At 40.9% G+C, this 13,579-nt stretch overlaps 1 non-coding gene across 1 annotated transcript; it reads right to left on the bottom strand.

Moving 5' to 3' along the window:
• Positions 1-1,689: 1,689 nt before the first annotated feature.
• On the bottom strand, positions 1,690-1,832 carry LOC140912160 (U4 spliceosomal RNA). The gene has a single exon (XR_012159238.1). It is a non-coding gene; the product is annotated as a U4 spliceosomal RNA (small nuclear RNA).
• Between the last annotated feature and the right edge of the window lie 11,747 nt (positions 1,833-13,579).

The following is a 13,579-nucleotide window of genomic DNA, read 5'->3' as shown; positions in this document are numbered from 1 at the left end:
GGGAAAGCAAGTCACAAAGTTCCATGAAAGTGCCCTTACGCATGCGAAAGTTTCGCAGCCACTGGGAATCGTCCCAGACCTGCAACACTATGCGGTCCCACCAGTCTGTGCTTGTTTCCCGAGCCCAGAATCGGCGTTCCACAGCATGAACCTGCCCCATTAGCACCATGATGCATGCATTGGCAGGGCCCATGCTTTCAGAGAAATCTGTGTCCATGTCCTGATCACTCACGTGACCGCGCTGACGTCGCCTCCTCACCCGGTATCGCTTTGCCAGGTTCTGGTGCTGCATATACTGCTGGATAATGCGTGTGGTGTTTAATGTGCTCCTAATTGCCAAAGTGAGCTGAGCGGCCTCCATGCTTGCCTTGGTATGGCGTCCGCACAGAAAAAAGGCGCGGAACGATTGTCTGCCGTTGCTCTGACGGAGGGAGGGGCGACTGACGACACGGCTTACAGGGTTGGCTTCAGGGAGCTAAAATCAACAAAGCGGGTGCCTGTACATCAAGGAGTATTTCAGGCAGGACTGCACGGAGGGTTCCAATAAGAAATGGTGCACCTAAGTTATCGTTCTTATTGGAACAAGGAGGTTAGCCTGGCCTCTGATTGATACATGGCTAGATTTACCTCGCTGCACCTTCTCTGTGAGTGACTGCAGTGTGATCTAGAGGAATGAGTCCCCTAGACAGGGGAGGAGGCAAATGAGTACAAAACAAATCTGGTCTATTTCTTGTTCTGACCCACTCCATCTATCTTTTACATCTTTGGCTGGCAGCAGACGGTGCAGAAGGACTGCATGCCATCCACATCTCATGGCTGCTCGGCAGAAGATGGTACAGTACGACTGCTAGCCATCTTCATCTCTTGCCTGCCTGGCAGAAGATGGTACAATACGACTGCTAGCAATCCTCATCTCTTGCCTGCCTGGCAGAAGATGGTACAGTACGACTGCTAGCAGTCCGTATCGCCTGCCCGCTCACCATAAGACGGTTCAATAGGACTGACTGCAGGACTAAAGAGAATGACCTGGTCAGGTCACTCCAAATTTAGTCCCTGCGCCCATGTCTGCCCAGGCGCTCCCAGCCGACGTGGCCAGGAGCACCTCGGACACGACGATGACGGCTACTAGTCGTATTGCACCGTCTGCTGCCAGAAGGCAATTGGTTGCTGCTACTGTGTAGCAATGCCGTACTGCGTCTGCCAGCACCCAGGAGACATACGGTGACGGTTACCTGAGCGGGCTCCATGCTTGCCGTGGTATGGCGTCTGCACAGGTAACTCAGGAAAAAAGGCGCAAAACGATTGTCTGCCCTTGCTTTCACGGAGGGAGGGAGGGAACGGGGGCCTGACGATATGTACCCAGAACCACCCGCGACAATGTTTTAGCCCCATCAGGCATTGGGATATCAACCCAGAATTCCAATGGGCAGCGGAGACTGCGGGAACTGTGGGATAGCTACCCACAGTGCAACGCTCCGGAAGTCGACTCTAGCCTCCGTACTGTGGAAGCGCTCCGCCGAGTTAATGCACTTAATGCACTTAGAGCATTTTCTGTGGGGACACACACACTCGAATATATAAAACCGATTTCTAAAAAACTGACTTCTATAAATTCGACCTTATTCCGTAGTGTAGACATACCCTGACAGAAGGAACATAATTGCTATATAATTCTGTAAATAAACTCCATGTGAGTCCACAGTTCTAACAAGGGGTCATTTGTCGTCCGCCCAAAATCTTCAGGTCTTCGTTGGTCCTGGAAAAATTTCAATTAGCAATAATCATGCCTCAGTTGAGCCTCACAGACTATGATACTGCCACTGCGCACGGCAGAAGGTAACCATCAAAGTCCAGCTTTGCCAAAATTAGGGTTACCATCAACTCCACTCCAGCAGCTTTGGGTTTGAAACCAACTGGAATCACGTTTCAATTTCTGAAGCATTAGCCTTGAGTTAAGTGCTACCACATGAACATTAATACAAAAAGAAAAGGAGGACTTGTGGCACCTTAGAGACTAACAAATTTACTTGAGCATAAGCGAATACAGACTAACACAACATTAATACAGTTATTCTGCTTCTTATGGTGTCTAATTCCCAGACCATTGTAACATTATACAGAAGCCCCGAATTATTTATTTGATTAAAAGGCTATCTAATAACTTTACTTGACAGATAAACTATTTCACAATGCCCTTAGGCAAAGGATATTAACATCTGGCTTTTTCACATAACACCATAACTTACAAATAACCTTTGTAATATTTAATTATGTAGTAGTCTTGTGCCGAAAAGCTCCACCGTCTGTGATACGGTTCATTGACTTTGTCTGTTCTTGTACACGTAGTTTGTTGAGACACTGTAAATTCATATACTAACCATTGTAAAGCCCTATTCATTCTGATGTTAATCATGTAGGAGTAAATCCCGTTCTTTAATCATATTTAATCTGCATTTGAGCTTTGCAATTTTGCTAAAACAAAATTTAATTACTCACTATTAGGGGCAATTCCACGATTTATAAAAAACAAAAGTCCCTAGCACTACTTCTATCAGAGACTTCTGTAATGAAGATGGTGAAGTTCATGGATTTAAAGTATTAAGAGTTATTGGTATACAGCATTTATAGCAGTATTCTTATAGAAGCAAACAATAAATACATTGCAAAGATGACTTGCCAGAATTTAGCTTAATTTAGGGAAACTTTATGTCATATATTCTAACAAATAAAGATACTTACTGACCTTTAGAGAGACAGAACTATTCATGGAAAATGCTTTACGGGTGATTGCAAAGACCCACATTTTCAATTTTTTTATTTTTTTTGTGTTCTGCCTATTTGATGAAGGTCTTCCATTTACATGCAATATTCAGTACTGAACTTAACAGTTTGATTAGTTAGAGAGCTACATCTATGCAAAGAAATTAGTGCCCTCTTTTTGCATTGTCTATTGTAGAGACACATTTTAATTAATGTTGTATTTGTTTTCAATTATATCATGCACATTTTTATAATAGTAGTTTGCATTTCTTCAGTTACTTTCATCCAAGGATCTTTGCAAACAAGGTATTAATCCTCACCTCAGCTCTGTAAGTATTTTGACCCCCACTTCTAAGAAACCAAGGCACCGATCTATTAAAACAGATGCATATAAAATCTGGGTCAAAGCTGGGAGTAGAATTTAGATCTCTTGACTCCCAGTCCTATTACTTAACTGTAGGATCCGCCTTCCTCTACCAATAGGATATTTCATGCCACACTATCATGTGTCAATTTTGTTTGAAATCCTGGCATATTTTTGTTATTTATTACGAGATAACACATCTATTGTTAAAGAATGCAAAGCAAAACAAACCCCCTTCACACACACAAAATGCCTCCAGAATTCCAGCTACTGCCCACCCAGTCTAATACTGTGAGCCATCTGCACCAGCGCTCACATAAAGGACATGAAAGAAGTCTGAAAATCAGTTGATTTATTTTCCTTTTTGTAGTAGGTAATGTAGGACACAATCCAATAAACCTCCTGTTTGTGACATCTAGTGGTAGTTTGTTTGAATGACAGTTTCTAGAAGGAAAAGCGATAGGTCAGTCCAAGGCACTAATCTCTCCACAACGCCCTCATAAGTCTCCAGCAACTGGTATGGCATAGCTATGGGTTGGGGTGCAGAATTTCAGCACCCCCTCCCCGTCCCCAAACACAGGGTTTGTGTACCTCCTAAGCAACAGAGAATTCTGCTCTGCCAAGTGTCCCAGGACCTCGTCTGCAGAGTAGCTCTACCCCTATTCCACGGCTTGGCAGGAAGCTTTCTGGCACACTAACCTCTGCCACTGCCCTCTACCACGCCCAAACACTTGTCTTTAGTGCACTGGGGAGAATTTGCCCCTTGAAGGATTGACTGTGTACATATGTTTGTCAATGACTCTAGCCGTATTCTTCAGTACTGTATCAGTGAAATAGCGTGGACTGCACTCCATCTTGCCACCCGGAAAATGGAATTCATGACATCACCCTGATCTCGGGCTCTACTCATGCTGAGTAGAGAGGACTGCTTCGTGGGAGGAATGTAGCGCCATATGTCCAAGTGTTTTGTCAGCAGTGGGGATCAAACCTGTCATCTGAGGGGGCAAAAGACCTATCTGGCTTTGAGATTAAACTCGATAAGTTTATGGAGGAGATGGTATGATGGGATAACATGATTTTGGCAATTAATTGATCTTTAAATATTCATGGTAAATAGGCCCAATAGCCTGTGATGGGATGTTAGATGGGGTGGGATCTGAGTTACTACAGAGAATTCTTTCCTGGGTATCTGGCTGGTGAATCTTGCCCATATGCTCATCTGATGCTGATCGCCATATTTGGGGTCGGGAAGGAATTTTCCTCCAGGGCAGATTGGAAGAGGCCCTGTAGGTTTTTCACCTTCCTCTGTAGCATGGGGCACAGGTCACTTGCTGGAGGATTCTCTGCTCCTTGAAGTCTTTAAACCACGATTTGAGGACTTCAATAGCTCAGACATAGGTGAGAGGTTTTTCACAGGAGTGGGTGGGTGAAATTTTGTGGCCTGCGTTGTGCAGGAGGTCAGACTAGATGATCATAATGGTCCCTTCTGACCTTAATATCTATGTATCTATGACCTCTGGATTTTGAAGCACGAGTCTCTACTACCTGAGCTTAAAAAAAAGAAACAACCAAAAAAACAAAAGCAAAAAAACCCTCTAGCTTTTAGCCACCTCTGTGGCTGACTCAACCTTTGTATGTGGCCTCACTAGAGAGGGACAGAGCACTACACTGAGTGGATGTGTGATACAGCGACATAATTAGTGTCCAGGTTGGGAAACCTGCAATACAATTCTTCCACAACAGCCTCAGTGCAGAGTAGCCTGGGGAAAAGGTGGCTGAAATTATCATCCTCTTGTTGGTGGAGAAGTACGCCCTGCCAAAGAAAGGCATGGGAAGAAAGTTTCGGAATATAAAGTTCATCCCCAAAGAAGGCAGTGGAAAACTACAAACTACTTACTCATGCCCGTGTGGGGGAGGGAGGGGGGGGAAGGGGCATCATTGAGATACATTTGATAGCATATATGAAATTGTTCTATGCTTTGTAGCAAAAGGAGTAATAGTATTTTATTCCATGTGTATAGGGGGAAAATATTTCATAGGAATTCTCTCCAAAATTGACAATTTTATCAACTCAATCAAAAACTGACTAAAGTAGTAAACATTGCTGAGTGTTATTGCTATCATTTACAGGCAAATTTTCAACAGGATTGGAATTGTATTTTTGGTCTCAAACTGGCTCCCAGCATAACCCATACCAGTGGATACTGATTCTTGTCATGTACCAGGTATATTAATGTTTACAAACCTGACCTATGCCAGGTGAGTAGAGCCAGGAAAAAGTATAGGGAAGAGGTTTTCAAGAGCATCTAAGGGATTTATGAGCGCAAACCGCATTAAAAGTTATCGGGACACATCCATGCTTTTGAAAATCTCCCCCTATCTTCTTACCAGCATTTCAGTGTGTCCGACCTTTGACAGGTATATCCATGCAAAGGGCAAATGAAGCCATCTGACCCATCTGCCTGGGAGGGGAGCTGGCAGATAACTGCCAAAAGGTGATTGCAGAGCTTCCATATTTTCCTGAAAGTAAGTAGTATTCAAGACAAACTAGAAAGGGTGAAATATTGTTCTGTGCTGTAGGGCCATAAGCATTTGAGAGATGTACGGCATGCCAATGGGAACATGAAGAAGGCTAGAGACTACTGGACAAAGTCATTCTAAAATTTCAGTAATACTTTTATCCATGCAAGAATGCCACTTGAGAAAGTATACAGTACATTCTCAACAAAAACCCCAGCTGCCAGTTGAGACAATGACCATTGTGTTCTTGGGGTACATAATTACTCTTTTTGGCATGAGCAACTTGCCAAATATTCAGGGTCTTCTAGGTTGTTCCAGTTGGGAGAAGAAATTGGTGAGAGTCAGATAGTCTTTCTTTGCAAATAAAAACAAATTGCATCAGTGTACAAAAAGTCAAGAGGAACCAAACAAGAAGAGTCTCCTTGCTTACAAAGCCAAGCCTCTTCCAGCTGATATCCCAACCCAGAGCTGAATCAGTGAACTGATAAGTTTTGAGACTGAATTATGTGTGGAATAACTGGAAACCCCAGGTCAAAGCAAGGTTATTGTAAGAAATTAACCTCACATGGTACATATTTGTTAATTCCCAAATTAAAGTGTTAACAAGCAGTGAGAAAAAAATAATAATGAAGGAGCTAGCAGAAAGTCCGAATAACAGAGAACCTGATTTTAAAAGCCCTGCTTGATCCAAAGGATCCATATTTAGTACTGATTATTCTATCACATAACACCAGTCATAATACATCTTCTGAACTTATGGACAGAAGGACAGAAACTTTAGTGCCACAGCTAACGAGTGTCTTGAGCCAGGCAATTAACACTGAAATAGTTACAAAAGAGGGCTATAGCAGGAAAGAAGAAAGACTGGACAAGACTGCAAAACAATTATCCCCACTGCAAGGAAGATAGAATATTAGATTTCAAACAGAACATGGGTGGCAGCCTACCAAGAGAACCAAGATTTTCTGTATCAATGTCATATGTCATGATCACCCCTGAAGGTCAGTCCTATAGGAAGGCAGCCAAACAAAACAGAGGAGGACAGTAGTTTTCTGTTTCTTGAGAACATCCAGAATGCTACTGACACTGCTTTGGGGCTGACAGAAGCAGCACATGCCCACCCAGTCAGTGACAATGAAAAACACCAGGAGCAGCAAACGGACTCCAGTCCTGCATCAGCCACTCTATTATTTTGCTAGAGATCAATGTCTAGCTGACAGGTCTATAAGTCGCTGGGTCATACCATTTAATCTTTTAAAAAAATTGGCACAACATTAACTTGGTTCCAATCATCTGGAACTTCCCCAGTACTACAAGGCTAACTGAAAAAAATAAAGTAAAATCAGTATTAGTGGTCCAGTGAGCTCTTCAGCCAGCACTTTTAAAATTTTGGATGCAAATAATCTAGACCTCCTGATTAAAAATCTCTACCTTTAGTAGCTTCTGTTTAACATCCTCTAGAGATATTATTGGAGTGGAAAGAGTGTTCACCATATGTATTACCACATGATTAGACTATATTATCTGTTTTCCCCCCCAAATAAGGAACAAAATATTTATTGAACACTTCTTCCTTTTTTGCATTATTGATAATTCTACCATTTCGATCTAGTAATGGGCCAATACCATTGTCAAGATTCGTTTTATTCCTAATTTTTTTTTTAAAACCCTCCTTGTTATTGTCCTTAATTCTTCTGGCCACTCTTGGGTCCCTTGGCTTCTCTTATCAATTTTCTACAATTCCTAACTTCTGATTTATATTCATGACTACCAGCTTCTTCTTTCTTCTATTTGGTGCATGTATATTCATTTATTCTTACAGCTGCCTTCATTTTCCTTCTAAACCAGTCAGGTTTTTTTTAAAATCAGCATGATTTTTTCCCCTCAATTGGGGGATTGTGGCTTTTTGGGCATCTCGAAAGGTGTTATTAAATTATTCCCAATCATCATTTACATTTTTCTGATTAAGTACTTCTTCACTGTTGATTTGGCTCATAATTGTTTTCAGCTTTGTGAAATTGGCCCTATTAAAGCACCACATATCTATAGTATTGGTCTGGACTTTGGTCACTTGTATCATGATCACTTGTGACTAAGCTTCTATTAATTTTCCTCTTTATGTGTTAGGACAACGACTAATATAGTATTCCCTCATGTTGATTACAACACTTTTTGAGTGAGGAAATTGTCATCTATAATGATTAGAAAAAGGATATTTTAGTACTTGCAGCATGAGAATTCTAGCATATATCACTCAAATTGAAGTCCCCCCTGATCACACTTCCCCCCCTCCTACAAATTATAGAGGCAGTCATCCTGTTCCCTAGTGTGATTTGGTTGTCTGTAACAGACAACATCTAGTACTCCATCTTGTGCATTAGCTGTTAGGACATCAATCTATAAGCATTCAAGATCATTTTCTTCCACATCATCAGTGATTGGTAATAGGCAATACCATTTTTGATTTACAGTGCAATGTCCAACTCCCCTTTTGCCCACTTGATCTTTCCTAAAAGAAATGGTTATAACGTATTTAATATTCCAGTTGAGCAAATCATCCCAGCACCTTTCAATAATACCAGCTAGCATAAATTTGGTCTAATCAATGAGCAATTCCAGTTCCTCTTATTTGCTACCCAGACTCAGAGTGATAAATTCCTTCCCGTAGTACTGAACATCTGTTTTGTTAGAATTATTTTCTTCACTCATTTCAATAGAGCATACCTGATCCACTGACTTTTTGGGGGAGGGGGAGGATGGAAGGGGGAAGGGTCCTGACTTTTCAAACCTGATCTTTTTTGTGTGCGATAAAGATGTGCTTTATAAATTTAAAATAATGGTGGGAGCAAATGAGGACACAGCGGAATAGAAATTTATACCCACAGACAACTAAACATCTACATGCCTTCAGTTCTGCCCACAAACAGAGGGTGCAAAAAAGAAGATTCAGTTATGGCTCCTTTAAAAAAAAATAATCAGGCTCTTAATTGCCTTGTTCTGTTATGCGGATGAATATTTTGCCCAAATTTGCACTGGAGTGTTACTACTTAGACTTCATTCTTTGTGAAAATGCAAAAATAATCAACTTTAATACAAGCCATATACTACCATAGTTCTTTGCTCTTTTATCACATTCTTGATTGCAGCAAGGCTACAACTGGAAGGGGGCTTGGCCCTGTATATCAAAAACATATCCACAGTCATCAAGATCTTTGAAAACTTCCTTTAGTCTTTTGCTCTTCTTCCCAATTTGGACAGGCAACAGATTAGTGAAAAAAGGATGTTTATATTAAAGTGGATACTTCTTTGCCATTTTAATGCAATGAGAGAAAAATAACTAGTTGTTTTTTTTGTGGACTTATACAATGTTAGTATACATTCCTGGCTCTATTGAATTTACATTTCATTATTCATTTCTCACATCTTTCCTTTTCAGACTGAGGGATATCTTAGCTCCCAGACAGCTTGTTATACTGTGCGTGATTATCCCAAAGTATTTTTGGTGTGTAAATGAATGCAGTTTCCCACTTTCAGTGGCAGCAGTTTCTTAAAGTCAGTTTTATAGTGCTCATGAAAGCTGCTGTGTTGACAACATAGGGGACTAAGTCTGTCTCTCCACATAACAGACAGTTGCAATGCAAGCTTACCACTTGCTACTCCATCAATGTACTTCAGTCACGACTTTCAGATAAACACGTCTAGGGATGTGAGTAGTTCTGTCTCCATGACTACTCAGTTCTTGGCTTCTTTTCTGAGACAACCAATAAGGGTGCCAGTTGTGTTGTTTTTTAATTAGGAAAGGATTCATGTGCACTGTTAAATTAAATCCTAAACCTCTTAAATAGGGGCTACAATGTAATCCAATTCCAGTATAAAGAATTCTGTATGTTCAGGACTCCAATTGTCATCACGGTAAGACAGTTGATATTAATAAACAGTTGTATTTACAGAAGTTCCAGACTTAAAATACGTGCATACTCTTTACTTTGAAATTCATCTACTTTTCCTTTCATCTCTAATCAACTCTTTTAGTTAACACACATGTACTTCAGCCTGTTTCAGGTGTTAATTCCACAAAGCCAGATAACAATAAAACAGCCTATGTTTTTTAGTTGCTTTCTGCTGAAGATTTTCCGTGGTTCCCTGAACAAATCTCATGGACATATCTGTCTTCACCATATTCCCTAAACCCCACGCCATGGATGATCTGTAGTCTTTGAATACTAAGGAAGGAATACTCCACTGGAGATTTAGAGTGGCTATCTATAATAGTACCTTCAAGTTCCTTTCTAGGAGAGCCTGCTAGGTTTTTCCTACACTCAAAATTGCACAAGAATTAGTGAGTTGGAGAGCATCATGTTTTACAAGCTTTAGAAGAGACAGCTATATAGCTCTATCCCACAATGTTTTAAGTTAATCACCATAAAAAGCCTATGTCACAAAAGTAACCATTGCTGTTTTTTTTTTAACCGGTTCCAGTTGGCAATTAGGTATTGGAATCAAGCAATAGATAATTTAATCCTGTGGTCCTCCACTTGAAACCAATAGAGCTCAAAGGAATTGAACGTTTTGCTAGAATATCCACTAGAAAATAATGTATGGAATGTTCAGAAACAACTCAGGGTTATCTTTCCACTACACCCAAGCATTCAGCCTGAGAGCTCAACATGCCTGAAAGAGTGTTAGCCCTATTTCACAGATACGGAAACAGACATATGGTGATGAAGAGACATGCCCATGCTCACAAAACAGGTCAATGGCAAAGCCCTGACTCCCTTATTCTGAGTCCATTGCTTTAGGACAATGAGGAGGACTGGAAGCAGAGAAGTGAAACCCGCCAGTCTGTTTTCATTGTCCAAGCTGAGTGAATCACAAAAAGTAAACAGCAAACCTGTGAAAAGCTAAAATAGATTTATTAATTTAAGAAACTGAGATTTTGTTCATAAAAGTGGTGAAAGTCTCTTAAAACAGAGATTATTTACAATATGTAAAGGACTGATATTTGCATCACATCTGGGAAAGTGGTTTCAACCAGTTATTGAGTCCAGTAACTTATAATTTAACTACATGCTTTGACACATTTCTGGAAATTACATCTTGATTATTCCCGTAAGGAAGACTGGCTAATGCTACTGTTGGTAGCAGATGTAGGAAAGGGGGCTCTTAATAAATACATTGACACACAAATACATGTATGTTTTGATACTACTTTAATTGAAGTAATTATGTCTATGAATGTATTTACTAAGAGCCTATTTTCCCACGTCTGCTACCAACAGTTGCATTAGCCAGTCTTCCTTATGGGAATAATCAATGCATAATTCCCAGAAATGTGTCATCATTTAACTCCGTGCTTTGCAAGCTATTGGACTGTAATAACTAATTTAAACAACTTCCCAGATGTGATGGAAATATATCTGGTGACGATATGTATTGAGAAGTATGGTAAGCTTTGCATTTAAACTAAGGGCTTTACTTTGAAGTGGCATAATGGAATATTTAAGTTGTCATATTTGACTATACACAGGTTTATAAGCAAAACAATACAAAGTTTGAAGATTAAGGAAACAGAAAGAATGAGTTTGCATTATTTATACAATGACATATACTTGCTGGTGCTTGACAGATTAATTAAAGTCTATTCATAGGCCAGCAAGGTGTTGGTGGAGATCTGAGATTCGCATCACACGAGAAAGCTGCTTAACTCCCTCTATAAATCATAATTAAAGGATGTGACGTTAGCTTAGGGCTATGCAGCTAAAAGGTGTCTTTCAGGGCTTAGAGGTGAATTAAAGGCATTTGAATCCCAGTTGAGAGCTGATGTTACAGCGAATTTACAGGATAGGATATGGGATGATGTCCCTGCACTGAAGAGCTTGCAGAAGACACCAAGAGGCAAATTGATGTGTGATCATTATAAGCAGTTGGAGAGAGGTTCGAGAGGACAAGAGAATCACCAGTAAGATAACTGGTTTGCTTTGGTTGGTAATGCATGCATTACAGAGGTACCAATAACTGTTTTAAATTGATTGTGAGCAATAAAATGCCTTTGAAAGGGAACACTAGGATCTCTGGGCCTCACAGAAGTGAGTCTTAAGAAACTCAGATGAGGACAGGGTGCACACAGGGTAGCAGGCCAAACCAGAGATAGCAGTAATGGTAGGCTCTATGACATATAGAGACAACAATTTTTATCTAACTCAGTTTATGAAAAGCCATAATGACTTTATAGAAGATTGTTAGCTTTTGCCTTTTGAGTGAATCTTAGTGCTACAAATGACTAGGAAGATTATTCATAGCTGACAATTAGTTAAAAAAGGCGAATACAACACTGGTGCACTCCTTAATGCCAACAGACTAAAAGGCCCGATTCTGCAGTCTGGGGATTTGTGCTGATCAGGACCGGAACTTTGTTTACATAGACACCATTCCTTAACAATAAGATAAATAATAAAAAACATCACCTCCCACAAGTAATGATTACAAAACATGTTACTGCCAACTTGGGAGGGGGCGGGGTGTGCCTCTAGGGAAATAAGCTCTGGCTCACAAATGCCGTTCTCATGAACAGGAAGCTAAGTAGTAGCTACAGAAAGAAATGAAAAATGCAGATTTACAACAAAATAAAATTCTAAACTTACAACAGCAACATTACCCAGCTTTGCACAGGACACAGTTCAGCTCTGAAATGAAGTCTTCTTCTCAGGTCTTCCCCCTTATGTGGGATTTTCAGAATGTACACAGCATGTTAGCTGACTCCTTTCCCTTCAAAGACCTTTCCTTAATTGCCTTGAGTTGCTGTTCTGCTGGGCTTGTATAGCTCTGACTCCCAGCAGCCATTGCAGTTCTGCCCTATCACCTTCAGGGAGGTGCCTTTGCATTTTGTTGTTCGCTTTTGCTCCCATTCCCTTGCTTTTGTAAGTACTTTGGCTATGTTAATTCAGGTTTTTTCCTTTAAAAAAAAAAGGATTGGTGCGGTAATTATTGCACGCAGGTCATAATCCAAACAGCTTTGGATACATCGGGGGGGGGGGGGGGGAAGAGGCTGGGTTAACAGCTACCACACCATCACAGGAATAACCATTGTGTCTTCTGTCTCAAAATCGTTTCCCTCATGGCAGCTGCTGAAAATTCCAGTTTTGTGACTATTCCAGAATAGTCACATAACTATTCAACTGGATCTATTTCTGAGAGTCTAATGTATCCCCATGAACAACAGGAGAAGGAACTACAGTATCAACAGTAGGGCCTGAAGAGGATCCCACTGATGGTGATTCAGCATGAAAGGTGAGTAAATTAAATGTTTCTACCCCCAGCCCTGGCCACCTGTGTTGCCAGCTGGTAACACAGTCACACAAAGGACCTGTGTCCACTGCTGATGCCAGAACTCCTGATCTGCCAGTGCCGGCTCATGCTGCATGAAAGTAGCTCCAAATCACTTTCATCACTCGACAGATGAGTGATCTTTCATCACAGTAGGGCTGCTCTCAGTTACCATGACAGAGCACTGGAGGACCCTACCTCACTTAATGTGTGTATGTATATATAGGAATATATTAGCAATGCTTGTGTGAATGTCTACAAGTTGCTGTGTCACCCCCTGTCTTCACTCCACAGACCAGGATTACCATGGTAAGTGTGTGCAACATTTCAAATGTGCAAAATTCCAAAAGCTCCTTTTCTCAGAGCTAGAAGTGGATTTTGCAAGTTGATGTGTGAACAAATATTTAATACATTATGACCCCCTGTCCTCTCGAAAACAGAACTGGAGTGCCTGACTCTATCTAATGTATTTGTTCCCACAACACCCTGGGGAAGTATCACTATCCTCATTGCGTATATGTGGAAATGAGAAACTAAGTGATGTGCCCATCACACAGGAAGTCTGGGGCAGACCCAGCTCTCACAAATCCTAGGCCAGGGCCATGAGTAGTG

Source organism: Lepidochelys kempii, chromosome 5 (genome assembly GCF_965140285.1).
Source record: "Lepidochelys kempii isolate rLepKem1 chromosome 5, rLepKem1.hap1, whole genome shotgun sequence".
Classification (NCBI taxonomy): domain Eukaryota; kingdom Metazoa; phylum Chordata; order Testudines; family Cheloniidae; genus Lepidochelys; species Lepidochelys kempii.
This window is presented reverse-complemented; position numbering and strand designations above follow the sequence as displayed.